General features: G+C 41.1%; 1 long non-coding RNA gene across 1 annotated transcript; it reads right to left on the bottom strand.

Annotated features, from left to right (window-relative positions):
• Nucleotides 1-870: 870 nt before the first annotated feature.
• LOC133279035 (uncharacterized) lies at nt 871-11,832 on the bottom strand. Its single transcript, XR_009746755.1, has 4 exons — nt 11,421-11,832; nt 10,752-10,836; nt 2,902-2,985; nt 871-1,171 (listed from the first exon to the last, which is right to left on the bottom strand). It is a non-coding gene; the product is annotated as an uncharacterized LOC133279035 (long non-coding RNA).
• Between the last annotated feature and the right edge of the window lie 8,684 nt (nt 11,833-20,516).

Genomic DNA, 20,516 nt, shown 5'->3' with positions numbered 1-20,516 from the left:
TGACTTCTGTTTCCCAGAAAATTCTTGGTCATGCATCATCTATTTACGTTTCCAGATGTAAAACTATCCATGTAAATTATGCTTATTGAGATAAAAATTGAGTCTTTTGGGTATGTTGGTGCTTTGACAATACAGCCAGTAGATGACATTCCCTAGGCCAAGTGGAACACCCAAGAAATCCTGGTTTTGAGAAGCACATATAACATGCTCATCATTGTCTCAGACCCCTCCACATAAGTGGCTAGCTCTCATGCATGCACAGTTTGAAAATGCCCCCTCCCTGTCTCCTGACTTGGATTCATTTATGCAGCAAGAACTCCCTCTCTTCCCATGCATGCAGCTACTTCATATAGGAACGTCTATGTGTTCTGCCCAGCTGTATGTGTTTGAGTATGTTGCCAGACAGAACCATTCCAATGAAATCATTGGACTGTTATTTGGAGGACTAAAATTTCACCCACTTCATAATTTATTTTACTCTCTCCAGAGCCAGTCCATCACTTACCCACTGGAATGCATTGCCAGCTGTCAGAGCACACTAATACTCATTGGCTAGCCAAACTTCAAAGTCTGGTAAGCTGTCCAAGTGGTGGTGGTGGGGGGGGGAAATTGGCTGATGAGTTCTTCACAGCAGCTCACTTGCTTGCTAACCAGGCATACACAAATTCCTGTTTCCCGTACACTGCAGCAGCCAAACAAGAGCAGAAAACCTGCCTGCTGTGCTCTCACCTCTTTCAGACAGCACGCCTGAGTCTCTCACAGGACTGTGGGAATGGGAGCAACTTCAAGCTTTTGCGTCTCTGTGATGATGGAGGTGGGGTGGTTTCTCTATTAAATGTAGTGTTCTGTCCCATCTAGAGAGAGACTTAACCTGACACAGAGAGGAAGCAATCCCAGCAGTGGGCAAGTACAAATGGGAAAGAAAAAGAAACTGTCTCAAAGTCAGCAAAAAGAGAGTTTTGGTGATTGCAATCTCAGTTTTCCAATCACCTTCAGCTTTATTTGGCCCTGTGGCCTCTGTGCCATTTTAGAGGTTTTGCTACCATCCTTGTTTTACAAAGTAGGGTTTCTTAACCTATTCTGTTTGATAGGTTGCAGAGGTGGTTGTAATGGTGGTGGCACACAGGGTTTTCTCTCTGTGCATGGATTTTCCTTCCAGCATCCTGGGAACCTGGTTTACGAGCAACAGAAGGATTTGGAAATCAATGTCATTAATACGTAGGCATGAAGAATTTGTAACGAAGTTATTACCAAAGCTGAGAGGGACATAGAGGGTTTTGCTTGTAGCTCTTATGTCTGCAGGGAAGGGCAGGATTTGAAACCTTTGTGGATCACCACGCTAGGCTTGGTGAGAAGAAAGATAGGAAGGAGGGAAGAGGAAGGGTGTTTGGAGAAAAGGCTGTATCCTCTCAGAAGCTGGAGGACATTTGCACTGGGTCCTTGGTGTGCCACCTTTGCCAACACACTGTTAAAGCAAGTTGGGTGCTCATCCTTCAATCACTTTCTGCTCTGGATAAATTTGGTCAAAATCAGGCATTCCTGCTGTAACCCCAAGAGCTTTGATCTTACCTCAACTGTATTTTCATGAGGAGGGTGATAGAAAACTGTTGTCCTTCCTTTAGCGATTTTCAGAAGATTAATGGTAACTGCTCACCACCTCATTTATTTGCAAGTGTAGCATAAAGAGAGCCCTGGTTTCATCAAAGGAATTGGCAACAGGTTATATGTTACACATAATCTCCACCAGCTGCAAATGCAGCTATCTGATATCTTATACTTCAGTTATGAGATGATATCTGTCTTCCTCCTTTACGGTTTTTGTTAGAAATTAATATTTCTGAGTAACTTTCTAAAAAAGTAAAAAAGAGAAAAATGAACCCACTTCCTGCCCCCCCCCCCGCCATTTTCTGCTGTATGCTCATTGCCCTTTTGACCATCACTTTCTAGTTCCTTTGTGTAGCCCTCCCACTCAGTCCCTTCTGCAGCTTGATGAAAGACTTATTTCCAGGCTGAAGCTTTCTAAATTGTATTCATTAGCAATTAAACATAAATCACAGAAGAGTTTGAGTTGGAAGGGACCTTAAAGATCATTCAGTTGCAACCCCCTGCCATGAGCAGGAGCACCTTCCACTAGATAGGTGGTAAATCTCTGAGCTTGTTTTGTTGATTTTCTGTGAAATAAAACATACACTGGACTTTGGTGGCTCTTGTCTGAGCCACCAAAGGGTGTTATCAAAATGTCAAAACATTATATCAGGTGGCTGAATTTCTTGAAATTGTATTAATCTCCATATACTTGCTTCGGTTTATGTATGTCATCAAAAACTGTGTTTACATTTTTGTCTCTTTCAAGTTGTCCTTGGTGCTTTTCTTTTGGGAAGGAAGGAGTGAAGCAAGAAAGCAAGGAAGGAAGGAAGGAAGGGAAGGAGGAAACAGCATCCCTTCCTTTCGAACTAGAGACCACATTAGCTTGGGGGCAGCTGTGTTTCTGAAAGCCTGGTTTCATTTCTGCAAACCAGAGCACTGAATGGATCAGCTAACACAGGCAGAGGCTTGTTCCGGTGATGGCTCTTTTAGGGGCTGTCTTGAAAAGTGGTGTCTATTTTTAATATCACTGCACACCTGTGCCCTTGAGGCTTGTTTTCCACTTGCAAAAGGGAAGCAAAGAGCAGAGCAGTGGATACAGGTTCATTTTGGGGGAGAGGGAATGCACATCAAGGGGACCAGGCAGCATGGGCTGATCAAGGGGTGCAATTTTGTTTGCCCTCTAATTAACCTTGATGAAAAATGTTGGTTTTGCTTATTTTGAAGACAATTTAATTCTTTCTTCACAGGCTGTGAATGTCTCTAGTCCATTTAAAAACACCTTAGTGCAACTTAGTTTTTCTGGCTCAGTTGTACCTTAGCCACTGAAGGATGCAGGACAGAGATTTTGCATGCAGTGCTTGGTCAGAGGCTCCAGAGCTGTTCCTGCCTGTCATTGTCCTGATGTTAACAGAAGATAGGAGAAAGTGAAGGTTATAGGCACGGATGAATCATTTAATTTCCTCTTTAGTCCCTGTCCTATGCTTCAAACACTGGGAAACACCCAGAACAGCAGAAAAACACTGGGGAGGAGGGTTCCTATATTCCCCAGAAATTTTAGATACAAAGCCAGTAGCAAAGTTTTCTTGCATGGGTCCTACCAGCCAGTCCCTACTTAGACGTAACAGTCCTGCAAGAGACACATGTATATTAAGTCCACAAGGGAACAGTCTCTGATGGTGACTGCTGATACTCCCTGTGACTTCTTCACCTTCAGCATACCACACTTGCATTTCAAAAGCCTGAACAGGGAACCCATAGTCAACCAATCCTACCACAAGCAGAGGCAGTACAGAGTTATGTCTAAATCATGCCCCTCACACCCCAAAAAATGTATCGAGAAAACATTCAGATCAGCTAGTTATTTAATTTTATTCATTTAAAGTACTTTTGCTGAAGATTTGTACTGCTCTGCTCCAAAATATGCATGTTGGAATTGATCATTGTGCAAATGGACTATGGATGAAGACAGACCAACCTTTTGTTTTGGCATAGAAAATTACTACATGTGCTATGGCAGTATGAATTTGCACTGTTGTGTTTTCTGAAATCTTGCACACCCATTGAATTGCATACAAAGTTGCATTTTTCAAATTATTTGACAAATGCAAGGATTTATTTTTACCATGCCCTGGAAATCAAAATTACATTCCAGTTTTACAGAATAACACTCTCTATATCCTTTTGACTCTCCTAAACATAATCTGTTCAGTATCAGGCTTTTAATTCTTCATTGGGAAATAGCCATTTGGCTGATACAGTCCTGAGAATGTCTGGACAACTGTCTGGATAATTTCAGCCTGAAATTGCTCTGAGAGCTATTTGCAGCTCAGTCAGAAAGATTTCAGTCTGCACTCAGACACTCTGGATCATCAGAACACAATAAGAGCAAATGGGCCCCACTTTCTGACAGATCTATTAAGTCATGGAGCAGTGGTCATTTGGATGGTCTTTTCATGGAAACTGGAGAACTGCAGTGTGTCTAAAGCTACACCGGAGCTATACAGTAACTGAGGGACTCAACTGCCTTTTTCCTGCCTCCACAGTATCTGTCAGAGAGCAGCTTTGGGAGTTTATTAGTTAAGGGCAAGCATAGAGCTTTAACACAAAGTGTGTCTGTCACTTCTGTCTTCCTCACACCTTCCAGAAGGGCTTGCACACAATTTGAGTATTTGCCTTACATAGGATACCTCTCGGAGGATGAATACCACAGGGATATGGGAAGCTTTCTATGCTTTTTTCTTTATTTTTCTTTTAATCTTGGGATTAACCGTCATGCACACATGGCATTTCAGATCTCATTGATTAGCAGCTGGCAAGCAATTTGCTACGTGACAAGGAATAGCTAGTCAATCAGCACCACTGAAGGAAATGCATTTCATCTTGCAGCTCTAAAATGTCATGTCTGTTGACATTTACATTTCAGCTTTTAAAAATCATTCACAGGCACAGTCTTGGGAGGGCTTTTTCGTTCACTGCTGGGTTTGAGTGGGAGAATTTGCTACTCAAGTGCTCTCTCCATACAGCCATGACCATTTAGGAAGTTTGTCTGCAAAAGATGGAACAGGCATGGGATCTGGTTCTCCCTGCTCCACTTAGGAGCTTGAGTGCTTCTTACGTTTCTAGCTGAAGAAGGGCTGCTTTGCTTTTCCAAGGTTTCACACAGCCTCAGCACAGTCTTACAAGAACTTCTCAATCCCCTATCCCTCCTTTCAGAAGAGGCAATGGCAATGATTAATCAAGTATATATGGTTATTATAATTAATTCTTAGTGTGTGTAGAGGTATTCCACTGACTTTCTTCCCTTTGATTCCTACTGATTGAAACTGGCATACAATTTAGTTTAGACTGTAGTTTTCATTTATTCTTAGCTGGAAACAATTTGAAGGAAACAAAGAAGAAAGTGTGAGAAGCGTGTTAATTAATGAGACAATGGGAAGAGTGATACAATAGAGAAAAGGACCTGGAAGTAATCTTCCGTAGTTTACACGCAGTTAACGATTCCCTTGGGAATCAGTTAGGAGCCTGCAAATAACATGGGTTTTGTCATTTACATGTCTCCCGTATGGACTATTTACATAATTTGTCGCTACAGTTTTCCCTTCTCTCATAAAATATTTTGCAGTTGCTGGTGTATGTTGTGTCTGGTTGTAATTACTTGATTTCCATATTGCATTAGGCAATGATGTGAATGTTTCCCTGGTCTTGCCTCGTGTTGATGTGCAAGTTGTGAAGTGTTGGTATTTTGAACTGAATTCATAAGCCTCTGTAGATTTTTCAAAGGCATCTTTTGGTCCAGAAATGAAAAAAGGGAGGATGTGGGAGTAATTGGCTAATCACGGAATGAAACTATTCATAATTGTTAAAACCTTACCAGTGCCATGGTTTGCTTCTCTTATCTGAACAATGTGAAGTTCTCTTCAGTGCCTTTTCTCAGAAAGAACGTAAAACATAACATTAAGGGAGAGAGAGAGGTTTGCTTTGAGATGATGAGATGGAACAAAAATATAGCGGATGTAGCACAAAAGAAATTTTCAAAAGCATGTTTTTTTTAAAAAACCCAGTCTACTGGAAATTAATTTCAGCTCAGTGAAATTTATACATGTCCAAGAGAAAGAACAATAAAAGAGGATGAAAAATACGTTCCTGCACACATCCTTTTGCTTTCTAAAGGAGGGAGGTGGGGAGAGCAGAGAGTGAGGAGAAAGGAAACCTGAAGCGGAAACTTGACATTTTTTCATTTCCACACTGAAACAGCCTTTAAAGTTTGTTTTTTTTTCCTTTTTAGTACTAATGACTATTATGTTTTATTTCACCTCAGAATGCTCATTTGAATTAAAATGATACAAACGATACAAAACTCTGTCAGGGGACATATACAAGCATCTTTACTATTCTGCAGTGCAGACTTTTAATTTTTTTAAATGCATTGTGACTTTAAGATCTCAAAATTTGACACAATATTGTGCTTGTGGTAAATTCCCTTCATTATACACAATAGTGGTAGCGAATGGAGCTCAAGCTCCTGCAGGGCCCTTCCTGTGTCGCCAGTGCTCTGACCAAGAGGAGTCCAGAAGACTTTGGGGTAAATGTGTACCCTATTGTGTTTCATTATTTAGGTTCTTGTATATGAGCTAATAATTAATGCCCCACTCTTGCAAAAATTTATGTAAACCCATAACTTTACCCTGTGAGTAATCCCATTACTACCACATCACTCTGCTGCACGGAGGGAACCTTCCCAGAAATGCTGCAAGTGCGGTAATGGAAATGTTATTTCAAAGTTAATTATCCTGGCACTAAAAAGAAAAATAAAGGGAAAGAGTATCAGAGAGAAATTCTTGCAGAACTTGAAGCATTAGAGTGAAATTTCATTCCCACTGATTAAGAGGAGATGTCACAAATCATGCATTGCTTGAAGTGCTAAGGTTTTACACTTGATCTTTGTAGGCAGGTAGTCATTTGTAACCAAACAGTTCTGCTGTGCCTTTGTATTTGAGAACTACATCTTGAGCACGGATTGTTTCTTCAGAATGAACACTGACTTATGTTGGTATATGCTCCATGGATACAACAGGGAAAAACACAGTTTAAAACCTTCTATCTTTCTGGGGTTTTATTATGGAAGATCAAAAACTTCTCTGGTGTCACATTCTGCCTTGGTTTACACTCTGTAATCTTATCAGCTTCAGCGGGACTGTCTGAGGTGTAGGTCATGACAGGGTGTTGGCTTTTTTTTCCTAGCCCCTGCTGGTTCAGAGAAAGCTCTCCCATCTCAAGGGAATATGTTGCCCCGTCAAATACAGAGCCATCTCTGGAGCCTTCAGGATAGGAAAGAAAAAAATTAATTAAACCTCATGTCTTTCATCTCAGGAAGGATGCTCTCTGTCTAGCACATAAGTCTCAATGTGAAGATGGAGGGAGAACTGGGCCTTTTTGTTGTCTGGCAAATAATATTTTATATATTTTATTATATATTTTATTGTCCTCTTCATAGTTCTGTAGATTTGGGGAAGTCTTCACTGTGACTGTGCAAATATTGAAAATTCAGCATGAACTGAATCATCCTCACAGGTGGCAACAGAATATTTTCAGCGTAGAGGGCGAGATATTACACTTGTATTCAGTCCGTGCAGTTGCTGGAAGGTTTGACTGAGGTTTGGCAAGCCACGTACTGAACCTTTACTTTTGATGTGGACGTTATACCATAATGGTGTTAACTTAGTCACATTCATTCACTCCCAGCATAGAGCAAAGAGAGTGCAGGCTTGATTTGTAGCACCTCCAAAGCCTTTTTGGCAGGCGCGGTGTTCTCGATCTCAGAACAGTCCCCAAAAGCTAACATGCTGTTCAGGTTTGGCACGCTGATGCGAATGTGGAGCACCTTCTGACCGGGTTACTTTCCATAGTAGTTGGGATATTGCATCAGAAGAAGTGTTTTGGAGAAGGGCAGTATTGTAGTAGGTGTCATCCCCTGCTGTGTGCCTTTTGGCAACTACAAAAGAAGTGAAAATGCTAGGCCACTCAAAAAAAGAAAGCAGGACTGGTACAGGCCACCTCCCAGTCTTTTCTCTCTCCACTTCAGCAACATGTGCATCCGAAACACTAGGAAATGCCAAACTCTTCGTACCATATGAAAGCTAGAAACATTATCACATCTATTCTGGATGTGGTTTAGGGAGAAAGTGAGGCAGGGAAAACAGGGAATGTATTAAGGAAGATGAGAACAGCCTTTGCACCTTCATTTTATTCTGTTTATTTTTATAGTCAATTACCAAAGAAATCCTGTCTCTGAAAACATAAAGGGGTGATCTGGACCTCAGTGAAAAGAAAGCAAGATCACTAACTTCATTTTGAAGCTGGACAGGAGGCATGTTCTGCTCCGGTTCTCTCAGCCCTGACCACTGATGGGTTTGATGCTGCTCCCTCAGTTTCTGGGCAACCTCAGTATCCTTCATCCAGAACTCATAACAAAAACAGATACTGAGATCAGGCAGTCTGCTGCCTTAACCACGTCCTTGTGGATCTGGGCATTCATAACACCATGTTAAAAACAGCAAGGGCATCCTGCTCTTTTCCCCTGCTATTGAATTTTTCCTGCTCACTGGTAACAGACATTGAGGCAGATGATCTTTTTATAAGGTAATTTCTGCTCTGTGCCTCTTGCCAGCTGCATTGAGCCCTTTCATGTTATTAAAATGCAATTGAACAAGAGCAAGTTGTTAGTAATTTGTCATCTTCTCATCCAAATGAGCAGTCCAGCCTTTCATATCCATTACCATCTCTCTGTTGAGTAGCTGAGCTTTGCTGCACCATTCACTGTTCAGTGTATAACACAACCATATTTTTTCTTTCTCATCTTTCTCCTACCAATATCACTGACATTTTATTTTCCTTACGATGGTGTTGACAGAAAAAATACTATCCCTCCTTCTGCCCTCGCAACAATCCAGCCTTTCCCTTTCCTAAGCTTTTCTTCACCAGGATGGATTGGTAAACAAACTTCCTTTCTGGATTCTTCAGTATTTCTTTGTCTCTGTACATCTTGAATTATAAAGAGCTGATTTATTACGTATTTACTGTAATCTGTCTGGGAAGTTTCTTTTCAATTCACTCTGTTCTCCTTCTTTACAGTAGACTTAATGTGACCCTACTGATTTGTCTGAATCCAAAGAGTTAGTTGCTTTCTGATGCTAATTCACAGCCTTGAATCAACTGTTGAGGATTATGGCGTGTCCTTTTTCACTGGACCATTTTACACTGTATTTTGTCATGTTGAAAGAGAGCAAGGCAGATTTGAAATAATAAACACAGTTAGCAATGACACAGCTGAAGAAGTAAACAAGGAACTCATTGATTTCGTAATAAATTTACCTTACTTATTTACCATACAGGGGAAAATGCATACATTTTGTTGACTTTCACTGGTGAGGCTTGATGGGTGAACCAAGAATATAAAAACAAGCCAACGTTTAGTAACTAAATTAATGTTCTTTAGTCACTTAATCTGTACAAAAAAAGGAGGTCACATGAAACTGAAGTATGCTCCTGTGTCATTAAAACAGGAGGAGCAATTTACAAAATTACATGTGCTAGATATTTATACATGTGTGACTTGATCCATAATCTGCTGATATCCTTGCAAATATTCCCATTGGTTCCAGCTGGATACCACCATGGCTTCACTTTTGTCAAGGCATGGAGAAATACACTTCCCTTGGGATAGAATTAAGAAAGGACATAGCTACTTAATATTTTTTTCTTTATTCTGCACTTTGTGCAAATCTAGATCTCAAAGTAAATCAGTATTTACCGATTTGGGAGTTTTAAGGTCAGGTATTTGTATATGTGCAATCGTGCATATGTGCACAGCATCTACCTTTGATTTCTTTAAGGAGACAAGTTCTGTGGAAACTTTATTTTATTAACTGAGTTATACATTCATGCACTTGGCTCACTGGATTAGCCTACGTGGCTATTTCTCATTTCAGATCTGAACAATGGCTTGTCGAAAGAGGAAACTGTATCACACCGTATCAATCAAAATCAAATGTCACCGAAAGTCACTCTGGGAAAACAATGGCTAGAAAGCAATGCCTGTAACCTGGGAAGGAGACCTAGAACTGTGAATGAAGAGTCTTGTTTATGTTTACAGCATAATATAAGGATGTAATGAAGATACTTGATTTTTATAAAGCTAGCAGCTAAAGACAATTAGGGAAGCAACAGACACAGAAGGAAAGGAATTCAAACAAATTGCTGCAGGCAGGGTTGGCCTCAGCTTGAGAGTTTATGTAATTGTTTCTTGTTAATGCCTGCAGTTTAGCAACATGACTAACTCTGTGACATTTCAAATGTCTTCCTGAGAAATTCACTCACATTGAGTTTATGGATAAGGATATGAATGCAGCTGCAGGAAAATGTACTACAAAGCTGAATCTTTAGACTTCTAAGTGAATTGATATTGAAAATGAACAAATTGAAAGGAGTGAGACTGTTTTCTGGCTTCTGGCAAGTTGACGTTTTTACTGTTTCAAGCAAAGTGACAAGTCAGTCAAATACCAACAAAGAAATAGTAGAGCTAACCAGAGAAAGTAAGGGTTCTCCTTAGGCAGATTAAACACTGACAAAAGCTAAGAGTAACTGCCTATTTACATTACTGATTTATCTGGGAGGTGAAGCCAAGGACATTTTACCCCCCAAGTCCCTGATCCTTACAAAAATAAATAATTCTATAGCATTTAACTGCATACTCTGCAGCCTCACTGACTCCAGTGGGACAACCTGTAGAGCATAAAACGGAGGACACACACAATTCCTTGGATCAGATTTAAATGAATTGCAATCTTGTTTTCAAATGGTCAGTAATGTCCCAGACAGCAAACATGCCTGTGCCCTCCTGTACAGGCCACATTTTTTCCATTCCGTTTACATTATCACTTGCTAAATTTATCACAGTGCTTCCCTAACATTGCATAGCTTTTCTGCCTGGGCATTTCAAATATAGCAGAGCACACACTCTGACTGGCTGGTCACACTTTCGAAGAGAGACTACCACCCTCTAGAGCCACAACTTGCCAGCAAGTGTCTTACAAGGCAGCTTTCGGGAAACATTCATCTGCAAAGTTGCAGGGTGTGTTTACTCCACGACAACTGAATGAAGGGACACAGATCCATGCTGTGTCCTTCCTGCTGTGTGCTTTGTCATGTAGTTCAGATGGTCGGCATCTCTTTTCACTTCCTGCATTTCAGCTGAGAATGAGGAAGGAAGGAGGATGCTTAACAGGGAAACAGCACTTTCAGAAGTAAGTGATACCCCTGTGAGTTAGGGTGACCCTTGAAAAATAGGGTAAAAACTCTTAGTTGCATACAAAGCCAGCGCTGCATGTACAGCAGATGCATTGGGACCAATTTATTGGAAAACATTAAATGACAGGAAGCCATTTGGGAGCATTCAGTTATACGTACATGCAGCTTGGCTTAATCAACACGGTGTCTTTATGAAGGCATTTGACTTTTACATCTGTGTACAGAGGATCCTCAGAGTCGGATTCAGGTGAGATTTGAACCCCAGAGTTGAGAATGAGAGATTATTTCCTGATCTCAGACTCCCATAGTCATTAGCATGCTCCAGTCCTGGAACAGCGGGATGAACCACTGCAAAGATAGGAGCCACTTCTTTGCCTGCGCTTGGTACCCAAGACAGTAACTTGAGAGTACAAATTGCTTCAGCCCTGTTGCCTTCTGATAAGCCAGAACAGCCATCTGAGAGCTAGCCTGGGCATGTTTTTTCTATTATATTCTAGTCTAGTCTAGCCTATATTCTGGGTATTCACCAGATATCATAAGTCTTTGTGTCAAGCATTCAGCAAAGATCTCTTCTGCAAATAGGCTTGTGAGAAATAAGTTTCTTCCTTTCTAAATACACTTGAAACAGTCCCACCAGTGGTGCACTAACAAGCTGTGTAATATTTGTTTGCATGCTACTTTACTCTTTAAAAGGCAATCAGAAAATATGACTGTTTACAAATATTTGGAGTCAGTAAAGTTGTGCCTGCCACAAGATTAAAGGTAGCTTTATCTTCAGTGTAGATGCTAATGTACACACCTTGGACCAACAAGGTTGAGAGACAAGAGCCGTTAATTAATATATTAAGTATTTTTGAAGGATGGAAGTCAACATGCACTTTTCCCAGGGCCTCTTAGTATTTCCATTATTTAAAGAGCAAAAAGGAAACCAACACAGAGTTAGTCCATGATTTAATTAATTTTTGAACTGATTTAATTAATTTTCAAACTGAAGGCAGCAGCTATATTGCTTTGTGTCTGATGCGTCTTCCTTTTTTTCAACCCCTCTGCCTGTCTTTACCCTAAAAAACAAAGAAACAAAAAACACACACTTTTCAAGACCATATATTTTCAATATAAATGTTGCCATAAATATGTCTCACAATACTCTAACAGCTAGTGCTAGCCTTTTTCCATATAGCCAGAAAAGGGCAGAATGCAATTAAATCTCTTTTTAATGATGGGCAGCTGAAGTTAGGATGTGAGAGAATGACAAGAAAGTTGTTGATAACCAAGAGAATTTGATCTGTGAGAGGCTTCTTGCATGAAAAATAACGAGTAGTTTAGTATCAGTCTTCAAAAGGACTATGACGTGAGGCAGCAAATTCCTGAGAGAAGGAATACATGCAGGGTTTTTAGTAGACATAGACTGTACATCCTCTAATCTTCATCTACAGACTTAGAAGGACATATGCTATGTTCTTTTTGTGTACATGAAATGCCTTAGTTTTATTAAACACGTGCTATTAAGTACTATACTATATTTATACTAAATAGTGCAATTTGAGTTAACTTCAGTTCAGCTCTGAACAAAAACCACTCACACGAATGACAGCAAATACCCAAAATGCCTTTTCAGGGGGAAAGGATCAGGCCCTACTTTCACACTGCAAACACTGGTTCAGTGTGTCAGGCACCGCACTAGCCATTTTGTTACCATAACCTTGCTTGTTACCTTTTTAATTCTAACTGACAGATTTAGAAAATTATTACTTCTTCCTTAGAAGCGCAGGAGCATAAATCTGTAATCAGCTTGATGTCATATAATCTTGCTGGCCCTGTACTGGTGCTATGAGAAAACAACTACGAGTAGCAACTTCCACTGAACATGATGTCATGTTCAGCACTCAAGTTTGGGTTGACAGCTGGCAGCCCAGGGAGTCACACTTCACTCGGAGTTGGTACAGGAGATGATTTCCCAGCTCACGAGACCTGGTAGTATCTCCCACAACATCTCTGCGCTGGGGCAAATCAGGGTATGCATTGCCTTCATGTAATATCCCTCCCGCTTTCTGTAAAGTGGGAAATTCTAATAAGGATGTTGAAAACTAAGCTCTGGTGTATTCTGACCACAGAGAATACTTGCCATGCACTTCAGATGTGGCTTCAATGACTACACCAATACAGACAGAAGGCATGTGGATGCTGGTGAAACTGCCTTAAGCCGGTTGCAGTTATTCTTCTGATTTCACAATAGCGGCACAGCCTATCTGGCTCTCTGGTTTGCATCCAGTTTCCTTCTTTGTCATCAAGCATAAGGGCAAGCTCAGAATGACACAGGCAGTTGGAGATCAGATATGTGGTATTGTGAAAGCCTTGGTCATCAAACACACTTGTGCATTAGCCAGAAGCGTGATGTGGAGGTAGGGGTGAAGTTATTCAAGCTGTTCTCAGCACCTCGTGTACTCTCTGGGAAATGCTCCATCAGAAATTATTTTTAATGTTGTGACAGTTAAACTGAGGAGAAAAGAAATGAAAAAGTGTGCTACGTGAAATGCTCTTTATACTTTCCATGGCTGGTAAAGCTCCTCTACGTAAAAGAAAGTTATACTTATCTAATGCAAATAATGTGTGACGCAGAGAATTCTAGGCAATTTGAATCCTTAACATTCTCTTTCAGAGAGGAGAATAAAAACCTGAAAGCAGAAAGTCTTCTCTACGTGTATCTTTTCTATTTTATAATTAATGTTATTGTCACTTGCTCTAAGCTTTCTTTATGCTCTGTCATCTAGACAGTGCCATTATCTCTTTCCAGTGCCAGTTACTATGCAGTCTCTGGGCAGGGTAAGAAAAGAAAAGGCAAGAAAAATGGTGAATACATTAAAAGACAGTCTTACTGATTTAGATCAACCTTGAACTATGGTTGTTTGAAACGCCAGCAGCAGAAGTATATCCACCCCCTCGCATATGCAAGACTTTTCTTTGATATGTAGACCTATTGTTTTTTTCCCTGACAAATTTCATAAACACATGCATTTAATCACACAATACAAATCCAATAGTGCAATCACCTCTGTGACTTTTGCAGAGGCTTCCTGTATACTGAAGAGGAAGAATAAATAGCAAGTCAGCATGAACTACAGAGAGAGAGTTCCATCAAGGGTTTCTGGTGATGCTATAAACAAAATGAATCTCAAGTCACCAAAAACCTGTGCCAGAATCATAGCTCTATGCTTCAAATAAAACCTTGCAAAAAATTAACGTGCAAATGTAAAATTAATAGCGCTCATTTTGAAAGTGATGTAAGGCAGCACATCTTTAAAATGTGCCTGCCTGCTTCCCCATTCTTTAGTCTTCAGGAGGCTTTTTGTCAAGGGCATGTGCCTTGATTTTCCTAATACAAGCGAAAGCTGCCTGAATGCTCTCTGATTTGGATATGCATTTGTAAATGCTTTGACCAGTTTAAAATTCTGTTGGGTGGCTGGCCCTCTGATCCATACTGTCCAAATTATTTTAGGCCAGGCTGAATTCAGGACTATAATCACGGGGCAACACTAACAACTAACCCCTATCCATGGAGTTTTAATGGACACATTTTCTAAACATCATCCTATGTGTGTCCATTAAAACCCCACGGATAGGCGACATTTTCAGATATTTACAGCTTTCTTTGGACACAGTCAAGCAAAGAGGTAGGAGCCTGGACCAAGAGGGGAACTACAGCACTGAGAAGTGGCTGCAATGTACCAAGGTTTCCACCAAGGAAGAACTGAGCTGCCGCACCCCGACCTTGCCTAAGCCTGCTGCCTCACCCACAAAAGACAGCAAACCTGAGCAGTGTCCCTGGGAAGCCACATTATGGTCCAGTCGGTTGATTGCTTCTTTGACTGTGACTCATGAAACAGCCACATGCAAAACGCTTGTTTGTCCTCAAGTAGCCTCCAAGCACCATCTCTCTTTAAAAATTAATTCAGTCCAAACTGATGAATGGGGCTAGGTTGCTACCTCTACAAGAGAAAAATCGGTGGGGAAAGAAACACTAACAATTTTCTGCTTTGAAGCCTAAAATAACCCCTTTCATCCTCTAGCCTGATGTATTGTAAGTGACATCCTTTCCTTACATCAGCATCTGGAGACTATAATTATCCACATAATACAAGAGCTGGGGGAGTGTTTTTGTGATGCTTTGGGTTGAAGGATGCTTCGGAAGGCTAAACAGTGCTCACTAATAATAGGACCTCTAAGATGCTATATGTGTCTCTTTGTCCAAAGACCCCTTTTTTCTTCTGCCCTGAACCAATGGCAGGACACTGAGAAGCCAGTGCTCTGTCTTATCCTTCCCTCTCCTCTCTGCAGCTCTGGCTCCTGGAAATCCTGCCGTCCCACAGTTAATCAAGCTGCCCAATTTTTGTTGTGTCAGAGGGGCCTTTTCCTATTCACATTGTGAAGGGAAGCCTGCTTTGTCCTTCTAGTTTCCAGTCTGCCCCAGGATCTGCAGAGGGGACCAGGCAGCAGGGAGGAGGTGAGAAAGGAAAGCTGGGCTTCCGACATGCAGAGGGAAAAGAAACGAGCTGGCTTTACACCCTTTCAGGCAGAGAGACCTCTGAGAAAGAGAAAGAGGGTTTGTCAGCCCCCTGCCTGGACTGTGAGGGCAATAACAGCTCCTAGTTTTAATTTATTTTACCCATTGATTACCCATGGTGGCTTATGCAGAATGGCAGCTACAAAAGAGAAATTCTGAAGTCCACGGAGTTATTATCCCCTAAATCGTCTTCCCTTGTCTGATGTTTACAAACAGTCCATGGTGCCATTGACACAAGTATCACACTGACTTCAAGACTTTGCTGTGTATGTGAAATGTGAAAAAGGAAAGGAATTTGAAAGCCCCTGCTGTTACCTGAGTGCTTTCCATACTGAGCTGCTATTCATCACCTCCACATTCAAAGAGTTTACCCTTTGTAGAACCTCAGTGGTGCAAGCTTGCCAGAATTAAATTATTTAAACCCAAGCTTGCTGGAGCGTCTGCAGTTTGCACCTTTTGTCACATCCATGGCTGCATAGCAGGTTGAAGTGTAGGAAGAAATGGCAGTGACATGGCCAGAATCAGAATAAGATTAATCCGGCTTCCAGTGGAGCAAGAAGCAGTGAGCTCCCAAGTTTTCTGCATTCTCAGATGCTACAGCAGTGAAGAACAGCTTTCCCTGAAACTGAACATCAGCAGCGATATGCATTTATTATGTCTGCTGTTGAGTCACAAATGTCTTTTGTATGGAAACAAGCAGGATGTGAGGATAGCTATTCAAGCAGAGTTTTCCCCCCTGTGGAATGGCCATAGGGTGCCTATACTATTCTGGGACAACAATCACTCTGTGTCCCCAATTCTGCATGCTATGGCTAAAGCAGAGAAGGAGGTTTGTCTTCTGGAGAACAGAGGAGCTGGTCAGCACTGAAGTCAAGGACAGGCCTGTATTGCGTCCTGGTTTCCTTATATAGTATCCTTGAGAATTTTAAAGAAATCAGGAGTGCAACATAAAACCCTGGGAAAATTAACAAGCAATTTCTGGAATGGCCAATTTTTACAGTGCTGGAATTGCCAATTTTTACAGTGCTGGAATTGCTACTGAGCAGGATATCAGTCAAATTAACTTCTTCTCCCCTCAGCCCCTGCACTTGCCAAGTTCCCAGATATTTTACCAAGAAAACAAGAATTGGGGCACATGAGTTTTTTTGTCTGGATTTTGTCTAAGCTAAAGACAGTAAGCAAACCTTCAGGGAAAATGAAGAGAAAAGTAAAATTGGCTCACCCTTCCCACTTACTGCTTTAATAGAAAGGTTTGCAAGGAAATGAAACTTCAGGAAACACCATTTAATCCCACAGCAAACAGTCATTCTGTTTTTTCCCATGGAATAGGGTAAGCAGAACACAGATTGGCCTCTAATAAATGAGAAAACAAACACACGAAGGAGCACATGGTCAGAAGTGACAAGGGCAAGAGTAGAACGATCCAGAAGAATAAATGAAACTGTGAAATTTAATAATAATATTCCCTAAAGATATTAAAAATTCTGTTCTGACTATTGCAGAGGCCCCTTGAATACACTGATCCAGAGCCTGAACTCCCTTCCATCAAAATTTCCACTGCTCCTACTGTTTCAACTTGCTCAGGATGAGGAAATCATCTTGAAATACAACTGGAAGGCACTTTAATAGCCATTCCCTCACATTTGCTTTCAAGAGTACAAATCTGTGTTTTGAGAAGTTTAATTAAAGTTAACCACCTATGCAGAAATTATGGGCTTGCTTGTTTCAGCTCTCCCTAGGGGTATGTCCTTCCCAGCTGAACTAAGTTGCCACTGTGTTTCATTAATATGCATCTGATGCTTAATGAATTGGGGTGTTATTACCATTGGGTAGAGGTGGATTAAAATTGAGTCCAAAGCCTTTTCCTTCATTTTGTTAATTATACTCTGCATTCATTGCATGCAGATGAAATGATGAAAGACTCTCTGTTGTGCAGGATTTGGACATTTCACACTTGGAACATAAATTGGACTGATTACCCTTACAGCATTATTGTCACATTTGTGAATTTGGGTGTCAGGAAGCAGTAAGATGTGAACTGCCACATTCCCCATCTTTCAGCTCCTTGGAATGGGAGGGAAACCCCTTATTTGTATGTCCTCCAATTTCCTATCTAGATCATTTTGGCATACAAGACTTAAACCAGAGACAGATTTCCTTCTCCTCTCCCTTAATGTATAAACAGCCACTGTTCTGAAGCTTCGGAAACACTCAGAACATGTTTCTTGAAAGTAGCATCCGTTTCCATATTCCCATACTCCCTGGTTTCAAACAGAAGGCAAGGTGCCGAAATGCTGTAAGTGCCTTCTTTTTGCACAGTCTGCTGGGGAACTGAATGCAAGAAATCTCTTGAAATAGATCATTTCTCATAGAAATTACAGACTGTGACTTCCAGAGGTTACAGTTCATGGCTGATTTTCACCCTGGCAGAAAATATTGAGTGCTTCGGATTTCTCACCTTTTAAGCTGACTGTTTTGGTCATAGTGTACAGAAAGTCTTTACTGGGGCAGACTGCTCTGTGGTAATGACAGATTCAGCCCTTGGTTGCTGAATCAGTTATACTGCAAGTGCATTGCTTCACATTTATATAGCACAGCAAAGTCCTTTCTCCATAACAACAGGACCTCAAGAAAATCCAGCACTGCACCAGAAGCCACATCAGAACTTAACAGTTAGCTCTTTAGCCTGTATTTTTCCAACATTCTTCTGTGTCTGTGTATGTACAAACAGGGTGAAGATTTACAGTATATAGGTTCACTTGCATCTTACAGTTAATACAGGCAAGCTGCTGAGGTATATTGAGTTCTGGCATTTCAAGAGAACAAATCAAAAAGAAACTTGTGGATGTCATAAAACATGAGTCTTTTGTGTGAAATATTTCTATTTTGGAGAAAGATATCAGTATATTTAGAGTAAAAGTTATGCTCTCAAAAATCTCCTGCAGATAACAAATGGGAAACTCGTGAGGAAAGTAAGCCTGGCATAAAACTGAACAAATTGGAGGCATCTCATGCATAAACTTGGAATCTGATTTTATTCGCCTCCTGTGGATGTGTGAAATACACTGACAGTTTGCTTAGTCAATGTCTTGTCTGGCTGATGGCTGCAGCAATGGCACATGAACGAGACTATGTAAAATAGGGGACTAAACTTATTCTTCAACTGTGCTCCAGTAAGGAGGACGATGTTGAAAGCAACAACATTTGCATTATGGGGCAGAGGTGGTATAAAAAATGACTGTTAACTTTACACACTGTGAAAACTTGGGATGTATTTAACAATTGCATTCCCATTTTGTGATAATGTGACTGTTACTATGTTCTTGACAGAAATAAGCTATAATTCCAGAAATAGGAAATAAGAAACAGAAACAAGCCAAATTCCCAAGTATCTCATAACCATTACCAGTATTGCACAACACATTGATTTCAGGGTAATTGCTCCTGGAAAAAGAGGCAAAGCCACTTTTTCCCACAAAGGTCTTTAAACAGATCTGGGAGGAAGCTGGGGAAAGAAAACTTGATGGGATCCGCGTACTCTTAGCACAAGCCCATAGAATCACAGAATCATAGAACAGTTAGGGTTGGAAAGGACCTTAAGATCATCTAGTTCCAACCTCCCTGCCATGGGCATTCATGTTTATATCACAACATGACTGGCCCTTAACAGCCACAGGCTTTGATCAGATGGGATCATTCTGCTTTTGGGGTGCAGTGGTACCGTCAATAGTGAGGAGACAGTCTAGCCATGGAAGTATGGAAGTCTTCTTGGAAGCTCCTTTATCATCCACCGAGATGAAACTGTTCACAGTAACAGAGGCCCAAAACACAAGTACATGATATTTTTCTTGATGAAACCACTCTCAGTTACCTTGCACACCAAGGCTGCACAGCACTTACGGGTCAGGGATAACGTGGGTACAAGGCAACTTCTTCCTATGAAAAAAAAACTGTGTAAGTAACTATAAAAAGCAACTCTGAGACAGGGCTCTCTAAGCAAGCAAGGTAGCAAGCTATCAATATTCTGTAAGTGTTTTGAATCATGTAGGGATTTGTATCTTCTGTGGGACAGCTGCCAAAATGGACACACACACCTCACCCAGGCTGACATATTCCTTGGAAGAGTCATGTACTTGATAATCAGATGTCCTCTGATAAAAAGATGTTGAACAGCAAATGCCTTGTGCTGCCTCCAGAGGTGTCTCTCACTGTCAGCAGTGAGTGAGACCAGAGCTTGTGGGAATACTTGGCAGCGTGTTCAAAAATAAATGCTAACATTAGTTACAAAGATTTGAGTTGCAGTATTAAACACAGCGTTTGACTGGAGTGCCTGGAGTTGGAGCCATGGACAAAAGCCTTGGCATCTCCTGTTTATTTTCCCATTAAGAACAGTTTGTGGGCATACTTGCTCTATTGATGGTTGTGAATGTGTTGCTGCTTTGTAGAGAGAACACAGGTGTACACACTGTTCATTACAGAGGGGTGGCATACAGTACACAGATGCTGTCCGTGACATTTCTTGACCATGGAAAGGTTCAGTGCTCCTGGAATGAGGCCACACGTGCAGGATACCAAAGCTATCCCAGTGCTCGAATGAGGAATCCAAACTTAAACGAATGTTTGCTAGTTCATTCACCTTTAATTAGTTTGTATCCAATAAAGCCATAATACACTGTAACTCATTGACCCAACATGAAAGGAAACATATTGGTTAATTGAGAGAAAGCAATGCAAAGCCTGTTCTTGTCTGCAGGAACTGGAGCTACTGCTCCCCCGAGCAGAACTGCACCCAGAAGGACTGCTGGGTTATCACCCAGCTAATCCCATACACCCTCTGGCCACAACGGCATCAAACAGCTTGTTGTGCCGGAACTCTTGAGCTTTGTGCCTCCTTCAGTGTATTTCCCTCTGCCCTCCCACACCCACCACAGATGCACACCAATCTCCACAGCCTCCATGTGTGCAAGACCCTGGGTACAAGCAAAACATGTTCTTGTTCCCTAATACCCTTCCTCCCCTAAGACTCCCTTTACCTCTCATTCTTCATCCCCACCTCTGTCAT

This window comes from Pezoporus flaviventris, unplaced genomic scaffold (assembly GCF_033815535.1).
Source record: "Pezoporus flaviventris isolate CSIRO_AGI_PZ_B2104156 unplaced genomic scaffold, CSIRO_AGI_Pfla_v1 ptg000070l, whole genome shotgun sequence".
In the NCBI taxonomy this organism is placed as follows: Eukaryota; Metazoa; Chordata; class Aves; order Psittaciformes; family Psittacidae; genus Pezoporus; species Pezoporus flaviventris.
Note: the sequence above shows the minus strand (reverse complement) of the source record. Positions and strands in the feature narration are given on the sequence as shown.